Source organism: Pinus tabuliformis, chromosome 1_1, assembly GCF_031772625.1.
Source record: "Pinus tabuliformis cultivar Carrire ecotype Pingquan chromosome 1_1, CPIR1, whole genome shotgun sequence".
Classification (NCBI taxonomy): domain Eukaryota; kingdom Viridiplantae; phylum Streptophyta; class Pinopsida; order Pinales; family Pinaceae; genus Pinus; species Pinus tabuliformis.
Window position 1 is genome coordinate 224,601,024 of NC_142297.1, and position 10,121 is coordinate 224,611,144.

Here is a 10,121-nt window from a genome sequence, read left to right on the forward strand (position 1 = left end):
GCAGATACATGGACGTGCATATACGGAAGATATGCACATACAGGAAAGTTAGGGATATATGGAAGACATGCGCATATCTTCCGTGTATGCCTAGTTTCCGTATATGCACATATCTTTCGTATATGCCCAATCTTCCGTATATGCGCAATTTCTGTATATGGAATTTGCGCATCTGCGATGCAGATACATGAATGACGTGCATATACGGAAGATATGCACATACAGGAAAGTTAGGGATATATGGAAGACATGCGCATATCCTCCGTATATGCGCAATTTACGTATGCACAGTTTACGTATATGCGCAATTTCTGTATATGGAATTTGCGCATATACGATGCAAATACATGAACGATGTGCATATACGGAAGATATGTACATACAGGAAAGTTAGGGATATACGGAAGACATACGCATATTTTCCGTATATGCCCAGTTTCCGTATATGCGCATATCTTCCGTATATGAACAATTTTAGTATATGCGCAATTTCTGTATATGGAATTTGCGCATATACGATGCAAATACATGAACGACGTGCATATACGGAAGATATGCACATACAGGAAAGTTAGGGATATACGGAAGACATACGCATATTTTCCGTATATGCCCAGTTTCCGTATATGCGCATATCTTCCGTATATGAACAGTTTTCGTATATGCGCAATTTCTGTATATGGAATTTGCGCATCTACGATGCAGATACATGAACGATGTGCATATACGGAAGATATGTGCATGTCTTCCGTATATCCGTAACTTTAACTTTCCTGTAGGTGCATATCTTCCGTATATGCGCATATCTTTCGTATATGCACAGTTTCCATATATGCGCAATTTCTGTGTATTGAATTTACGCATATACGATGCAGAGACATAAAAGACGTGCATATACGGAAGATATGCACATACATGAAAGTTAGGGATATATATGTGCATATCTTCCGTATATACCAAATTTCCGTATAAGCGCATATCTTCCGTATATGCATAGTTTCTGTATATGCGCAATTCCTGTATATCGAATTTGCGCATCTACGATGTAGATACATGAAATACGTGTATATACGGAAGATATGCACGTACAGGAAAGTTAGGGATATAGGAAGACATGCGCATATCTTCCGTATATGCTCAATTTCCATATATGCGCACATCTTCCGTATATGCACAGTTTCCGTATATGTGCAATTTCTGTATATGAAATTTGCGCATCTTCGATGCAGATACATGAATGACGTGCATATACAGAAGATATGCACATACAGGAAAGTTAAGGATATACGGAAGACATGCGAATATCTTCCGTATATGCCCAGTTTTCGTATATACGCACATCTGCTGTATCTGCACAGTTTCCGTATATGTGCAATTTCTGTATATGGAATTTGTACATATACGATGCAGATACATAAACAACATGCATATACGGAAGATATGCATATACAAGAAATTATGGATATACGGAAGATAGGCGCATATCTTCTGTATATGCTTTATTTCTGTATATGCGCATATTTTTCGTATATGCACAGTTTCCGTATATGCACAATTTCTGTATATGGAATTTGCGCATCTACGATGCAGATACATGAACGACATGCATATACGAAAGATATGCACATACAGGAAAGTTAGGGATATACGGAAGACATGCGCATATCTTCCGTATATGCGCAATTTCCGTATATGCGCATATCTTATGTATATGCACATTTTCCATATATGCGCAATTTCTGTATATTGAATTTGCGCATACGATGCAGATACATAAACGACGTGCATCTACGGAAGATATGCACATACAGGAAAGTTAGGGATATACGGAAGATATGCGCACATCTTCCGTATATGCACAGTTTCCATATATACACAGTTTCTGTATATGGAATTTGCGCATCTACGATGCAAATACATGAACGACGTACATATACGGAAGATATGCACATACAGGAAAGTTAGGGATATACGGAAGACATGCGCATATCTTCCGTATATGCCAAGTTTCCGTATATGCGCATATCTTCCGTATATGAACAGTTTCCGTATATGCGCAATTTTTGTATATGGAATTTGCGCATCTACGATGCAGATACATGAATGATGTGCATATATGGAAGATATGCACATACAGGAAAGTTAGGAATATACAGAAGACATGCGCATATCTTCCGTATATGCGCAGTTTCCGTATATGGAATTTGCGCATCTGCGATGCAGATACATGAACGACGTGCATATACGGAATATATGCACATACAGGAAAGTTAGGGATATACGGAAGACATGTGCATATCTTCCGTATATGACCAGTTTCCGTATATGCGCATATCTTCCGTATATGCCCAATCTTCCGTATATGCGCAATTTCTGTATATGGAATTTGCGCATTTGCGATGCAGAGACATGAACGACGTGCATATACGGAAGATATGCAAATACAGGAAAGTTAGAGATATACGGAAGACATGCGCATATCTTCCGTATATGCGCAATTTCCGTATATGCGCATATCTTCCGTATATGCACAGTTTCTGTATATGCGCAATTTTTGTATATTGAATTTGTGCATCTGCGATGCATATACATGAACGACGTGCATATACAGAAGATATGCACATACAGGAAAGTTAAGGATATACGACAGACATGCGCATATCTTCCGTATATGCCCAGTTTCTGTATATGCGCATATCTTTCGTATATGCCCAATCTTCCGTATACGCACAATTTCTGTATATGGAATTTGCGCATCTGCGATGCAGATACATGAACGACGTGCATATACGGAAGATATGCACATACAGGAATGTTACAGATATACGGAAGACATGCGCACATCTTCCGTATATGCGCAATTTCTGTATATGAGCATATCTTCCGTATATGCACAGTGTCCGTATATGCACAATTTCTGTATATTGAATTTGCGCATATACGATGCAGATACATAAACGACGTCCATATACGGAAGATATGCACATATTTTGTGTGTTTTTTCTTATTGCATGTTTGTGAATGTTGTTCTAAATTGTGAATTAAATTCCACAGATTAGTAGAGTAGAATTATGTATCTTGATTTAGATTAAAATTTCTTAAGCATTTGCAATTCTATCACCATAATTATACAACTCAACCCATTATTGGGTGTGAGAGCCACCTTTCTCTTAGAACTATGCCACTCCTTTGCGACTTCAAACTTGTTGATAGGGCATATTTATGAAGAAACTACTTTTCCATGTTTGAGCTGAGTGATCGACAAAGTAAATGCATGGAGTGGTTGGGGAAGGAGCATTTACAAACTAGGCACATTTATGAGGATTGGGATAGGGAATACTAGAATATCTGAGATTGTGTGAGGAGTTAGAAGTAGAAAAATTCATAAGATGCAACTAGGGTGGTGGGAAATATGAGTTTGTGACATAGGGCAGAGAGGAATTTGTTGGACATCGGATAAACCAACGCTCCTTGAGTGTTCCGTAACATGGACTAACAGCCTCTCATGGATCATTATCTCTCGCGATGTGATCGTTGACTAACACCTGCAGGTTTTGGTTTAACGACAATCGTGATTCCAATAGAATTCCCCGATCCCAACCACATAATCTTTCTAGACAATTGATGTAAAAAAGAAAAAGGGTTAATTGGCTTACCCAAAGAGCTAGGGAAACAAAAATTCAAAATTATTAGAACTAGAAGATATATAAAGGAAGTCTAAGGAGCTACTTGATGTGGCACTGACTATATAGAACTGAACCTTTTCATGAGGAACCATAAAACTCATTGTAAATCTCTTTCCATGTGAAAATAAGTTCTTCTCCTATGTAGGATGATAGCACCATGTAGCATGAGTGTTTTCCACCTTCTGAAATGACTAATACATATGCGAAGGCTAGGCCAAACTAGGAAATTTAGTGACCAAAAAAAACATAGCAATCCCAACCAAGATATGCTAAATCCCTAAGTGAAATGTCACATTAAACCAATATCGAAATGAGCATCCTCCACCATCATAAAACAATTAAGAGTCATATAAAACCATGGGAGGAGTAGTAAATGTTTCATTTGGAAAGATGCATTTCCATGTCTACTCTCTTGAGTCTCTAGTAGGATAGTGATAATACAACATCCACTTATTGTGGATTATACAATCCATCCTAAAATAGTTATACAATAATTATACATAAAATAAATAGTAAAAATATGTTAAAGTTTTCAAAATAAATAAATTAAAATATCTAATATAAAAATATAATTTTAATTATTATTAATTTTATCCAACAATACTTAACATAGATATAATTGAAAAATATTCCCAAAATATAAATAAAATAAACTTATAATTTCAATTATAGCTGCAATACTTATTAATACTCAAGGAAAGTGTAAATAATATTTAATGGTTTAAATAATGTGGTACATGGAAGTTTATTGTAAAAAACTTTTGAAGAAAGTGGTTTAAATAATGCGTAACATGGAAATTTAATGTAATCATTATCTTCTTTTTACATGAGTAAAATAACGAAAATACTTTTGGGTAAAAGAGTATAACTTCTTTAATGTAATCATTATCTTCTTTTTACATGAGTAAAATAACGAAAATCCTTTTGAGTAAAAGAGTATAACTTCTATTATTCGTAGATGGGTAAATGTGTTAATTTTTGTGTTTCCCTCCTTAAGATAGAGCATTATATTTTTGTAGTTAATTTAATTTGTTATAATATTGGTTTAAAAATAATTAAATAGTATTGATTTTCAATCAGTGATTTTTTTTATAGACAAATATGGATTTATGAAATAAATCAATAATGAATAATTATCGTATACAAAGAGTTTAGATTTTCCAATGATATTTTAAATTCAAAACTTTATATATATATATATATATTATTTACAAAATAAACCACATAATTCTAAAATCTATAAAAGAATAATTAATTATGAATTTTTAAATTAATAATATTACATATGTACTTTTACTTAATTTTATATTATATTTTAAAATTCAATATTTTACCATTTTTAAATTTGATATTTATATTTTCAAATTGTAATTTCACACATTTTAAATTGATAATACAAGCTTTTTCTTTATTAAAAAAATATGACTATAATTTTGTTTCTAAATTCTTTTGTATTAATATCTCCATTAAAAGGTAAATTCTTTTGTATTAGTATCTCCATTAAAGGGTGAGATTTCAATATTTAACTCTACTCTTAATGGGTTCTTGTCATTTACATCTCCTTTAAAAGGTGATATTTCAATATTTAACTCTATTCTTAATGGGTTCTTGTCATTTACTGGTGTATTAACTTCAAAAATAGTTCTCTTAAGCATAAAATATTTGTCCACGACATTCTTTTTCTCCTTTGCGGAAACAAACTTTTCATTTCCTCCGGCATTGTTAATTGGATGAGCTAAGAATGTACTTTGAAACGGATGATAAAAGAAAATTTTAATGTGATCTTTCTATTGGTGTAACACAATGGTGAAGAATGCTCCCGTAAATTTGTCAAATGGATGGTGTGACACTACTGATTATGTAAATAATAGTTATTTACTTTCTTTTATTATGCAAAGACATGGTAACTCGTTATAGGTTGGTAAACGAACTTGAAAACAAAAGTATATTTATCATTATTTCATTGTGTTGTTATTTTATAGGGGAAAAGATTTTAAAAGGAAAATCTTTAGTTTCTAGGTAGTTAGACAGTTATCTTTTTCCTGGGATTAAAAGAAATCTCTCAGTTGGATGAGGCCACAAGTGGCCTGAGGAAAGAGGAAAAAGAAGTGCTTGTGACAAGACGTTGGTCAAGCTGCAGTTGTATTGCAACGGAGGTCTTCTTGGGTTTATTGTAGCTAGTGGAAACCTTATAAGAATTTCTGGATTGGACCTAGGTTCTTGAGGGTCTTCTTGGGTTTATTGTAGCTAGTGGAAACCTTATAAGAATTTCTGGATTGGACCTAGGTTCTTGAGGTCATAAAACGTTTGTTGTTTTTTATTACCTTGGAAACTAAAGAGATTTAGGGGCAGACTTGGACATAATTGCTAGTATCGTTGGTGGGGAGGATACTATAGTCCCACCTTGGTTCTCTTCTCTTACAGGCTAACGGAAACAAATGATTGGGAGGATACTAAAGTCCCACCTTGGTTCTATTCTCTTAGAGGCTAACCAAAACTACTTTGATTTGAATTTTGTCATGATCTTTATATAATAATAATAATATCCATTTTTAAGGTCACAGCCAAGCCACACCAAATTGGTGTATGAGACCCCCTTGTTTGTGGGACAAGGGACCCACCTTCGCGTAGCGATTTGACTGCTTAAGTCTACGAAGGCATACATACTCTACACCCCTCTCGTTTTGAACCGTGACCTCTTAGGAGGAAACACATGCTCTTAACCATTAGGCCCACTCAAGCTGTATCTACAAATGATAATCTATGTGTTATTCCTTGTAAAAGAAAGGAAGTCTAAACAGATTGGTATATTGTTTCTTATGACTATTAGGTAAACAAAAAGAAACCAAGTTGACTATTGAGAATAAATGTTCACAAGGGTAAAGAATATGCCATAAACCCTTTCTGTATTTGCATATAAAATTTGGCGAGTAGACTTCTTTTGTGAGATATACTTCCTCTCTTCGATAAAATTAACTCTCTATGTTGGTTGAGTTTGTGGATATTAAAAGAAAGAGTCGGTATTAAGAAGAACTTAGACTCAAGCAACGCAATACGAGGGAGACAAATCTCTGAAAATTAAAATAATAATTGTAATAACTAATTCTTGCATGTACCAGGATACATGACTTCCAAAATACGTTGAAAATAATTATAGAGGGTTTCGATGGTTAGTTTTCCGATGGTGAGCCAATGGATTCCTTGGAAAATAGTCCCTCTCCACGTTAATAAGTAACTACACCAGAGTCATGTGGAACCAAACTGAGGAAATGTATGTGGTTTTTTTGTGTAGCATCTATATAAGTAGATGATTAAAACAATAACAATAATAAGAACAAACATGCAGGTGAATATTTCAAAAGAAACTCAGAGATCCAACAGCCCGCATTGCGGGAAAAAAAAGCAATGAATTCCTAAAATATGTGCTAGCAAAACACACAATACGGAACAGAGAATGTTTGTAGCCAATATATAAACATATAGCCCTAAGTGACAGAGAACATTGTCCTATACAGTTACCAAAAATATTGTTGTTACCATAGAGAAGAATCATGGATGGGTAAAGAATCCCAAGTAAGGCCAAGATAGACGACTGCGAACAATATTACCCTCGAACGAGTCTAGGGGAAACCCATCAAACTCAGAACAAGATGGTAACTATTTAAGAAGGAAAACAACTTAACCATTTACCAACAATATAAAATGGAAAGAGTACAAAATGCATGAATCATAAATAATATTCTTGATATGAACTTGATAATCCCAGTACATATAATTCCTTAAGAAAACAAATAGTTTCTTAACTAACAGGAAAGAGAACCTCTACTGCAAATACATTTTTTTAATCAAAACTTGTGTTATCACAAAACCAGTACTAGGGACTGCAACCAAGCCAGGTCTCATGTAACTGTTTCAGACCATACTTTAGATTAGGAATTAGCCTTCCTAATCAGAGAGGGCTCTCTCATGACTCTTGACAAAATCTTTCAAACACTAGAGGGCTAACTCTTCACACATTTATAAAAATATAGCTGGCTGGACATACATCAAATTAGTCTTCATTGGGCTATGGAGTCTCTCACAGTTAATAAACCAAATCACAGTCATCTCATAGAAGCCAAGGCTCTTTGCATAATCAAAGGTTCAAACATAATTTACCTAAATCAAAGCTTGCTGAACATACAGGAAGTCAGAGCATTAACAAATGAATTCTGAGTGATGTTCAAACATGCTTCACCAAAACCCACAGCCTGTCAAGCACACAGGAAGTCAGAGCATATAATATGAATTCTGAGGGATTGTACCATAACAAGGCTGTAAAAAGAACATTAAGAAACTAAACCACCATCACATTTGAACAAAAAGATGCATTGAGAATCTTGGGAAGAAAAAACCCTGTTTGCCATTACTGTAACAGTCCTTTCATAAGCTCTATAAAACTCTGTTTTTGTATATACAATCCAACCCTTTTTACATCCTACCTTGATCCATATATAGGCAAGCAAACTAAACCACCTCGAGCTTCCTCCTCCAGCATGAGGGGAGCCTCGAAGGTGGCTATTAACTATTCCTACATGCTATTTAATTAATGCATTTATCACAAAGTGCTGAAATGTAATTGCACACAATCCTAATCAAACTAAAACATTAATTCCTTTTTCCTCGTATGCTTGATGCTTTACTGGCTCTTGACACTTGTCCTTTTGCTGATTGAGTTGAGAAGGCTGAGCTACAGATACAATGAATACTGATTTTGGATGCTTGAAAGCGCTGATGGCTCATTAATTGACCAAGAGATGTGCTCCTATTTTAACGGTTTCTGTCTCCCATTTTCTTTCATCATATAAATACCACGCTCCAAACTCTTTAAACCTTTAATGACAACGCATAATAACCATATGCCATATGATCTGAATGCTTCATGGACCAAACAGGTGTACCAACCGAACATGCTGGTAACCCCACCAATACCCTAGTAGCTCGGTCATAAATTGCCTTTGAGAAAACTTTATGAAAATAAACAAAATATTTTATTTTCCCTTCAAGACCTACACCTGTCACTGCTTGAGCTGTTATGAAATCCATGTATGATTTCCCTGCCTGTGTTTGAGACCTTCTTTTTACCGTTAGCTGACCTCATCATCAAAATTCATTGTTTTTCCACAAAACAGCATTCTACAGCAGTTTCGTAGCGCGCTACGAAACTGCTATAGATGTCAAAACAGAACCTATGTATCTTTGAAGCATTTTCTGCTTAGATTCATGATCTCTTCAGACATTTGTACAGCTATTAGGAACCTAAATAGTTTTAAGAAGATGAAACTTGCTTCTGTCATTACATATCACAGCAAACTTGATTAGCATCAAACCAATAAAAAGCTTCATAAATCCCAACTGGAACGTAAAATCACTGTAGTATTCCTTGTTGTCTTCAAATCTTCAAATGAAGTGGTCTTTTTCAAAGTACAGATCTTAAAGTTGGAAGAATTCAACACTTGGACATTAATCTCCTCAGGATTATCAGACCAAACTATCTCACCCTTCTGTACCAATTTGACTGGGTCTACATATATCAACTTCGGCTTGTCTGTCAGAATCAGCTGCATCTTTTTGTTGTAAAGTTTCCGAATTTTCTTAACCAATGAAACCATCACAATGAACTCCCCTGGATCTAGAAATTTCTCCCATTTAGAGTCAAAAGCATCGATAGTATAACATTTAGCCTTGTGCTCCTTATTCTCTACTGCCACTGATGATGAGGCCAACTCTTTCTCTTTGGGAGGTGCTTCATCATTAGTAGAACCACATCCAGCATGTGAAAGAAGCCACCCAGCATCTTCAGCTTCATCTTCCTTATCAACAGTTAATGGTGGGGCTAACTTTGGAGCCAGCATACCCCTAACATTATCCCAGTCAACTCCCTTGAAGAAAGGATGGCTCTTGAGAGAAGCATACCCTTCAGGACCAGAAGCCAATCTTTTAGATGGGTCCATATCCAGCAAACAATCAATAAGGTGCCGTGCTTCAGAAGGAAAATATTTAGGAAATTTGAAACCTCTATCCATGATCCTTTGGAATGTGAGCTACTCACTGCCATCTTTAAAAGGTGATATGTCAGACAGCATCTGATACAAAGTGCAACCTAGTGCCCATAGATCATTTCCAGTTTGTTTGAGTTTTCCATCCTCAAACCATTTAGCGCAGCTAAGGCCTTCGACTTATTATATACAAAATAGCCCTCTCCAACTCTAAAAATCATCTTCACCTGAAACTGTAATATGAATTTGAATGAAAAGATCATAACTGGCGCAGAAAGGAAAACATTCAAAGAGTATATTCCGGTCACCATTATTTGACAAAGTGCTCCAGTTTCTCTGATATAAATTGCACAACCTCTGACAACCCGTGCAGCACCATGGCATTCAATTGCTGGAT

The 10,121-nt window shown here is 35.3% G+C and overlaps 1 pseudogene; it reads right to left on the reverse strand.

Moving 5' to 3' along the window:
- Positions 1-9,067: 9,067 nt before the first annotated feature.
- LOC149212353 (3-phosphoinositide-dependent protein kinase 2 pseudogene) lies at positions 9,068-9,751 on the reverse strand (annotated as a pseudogene).
- Positions 9,752-10,121: the final 370 nt, after the last annotated feature.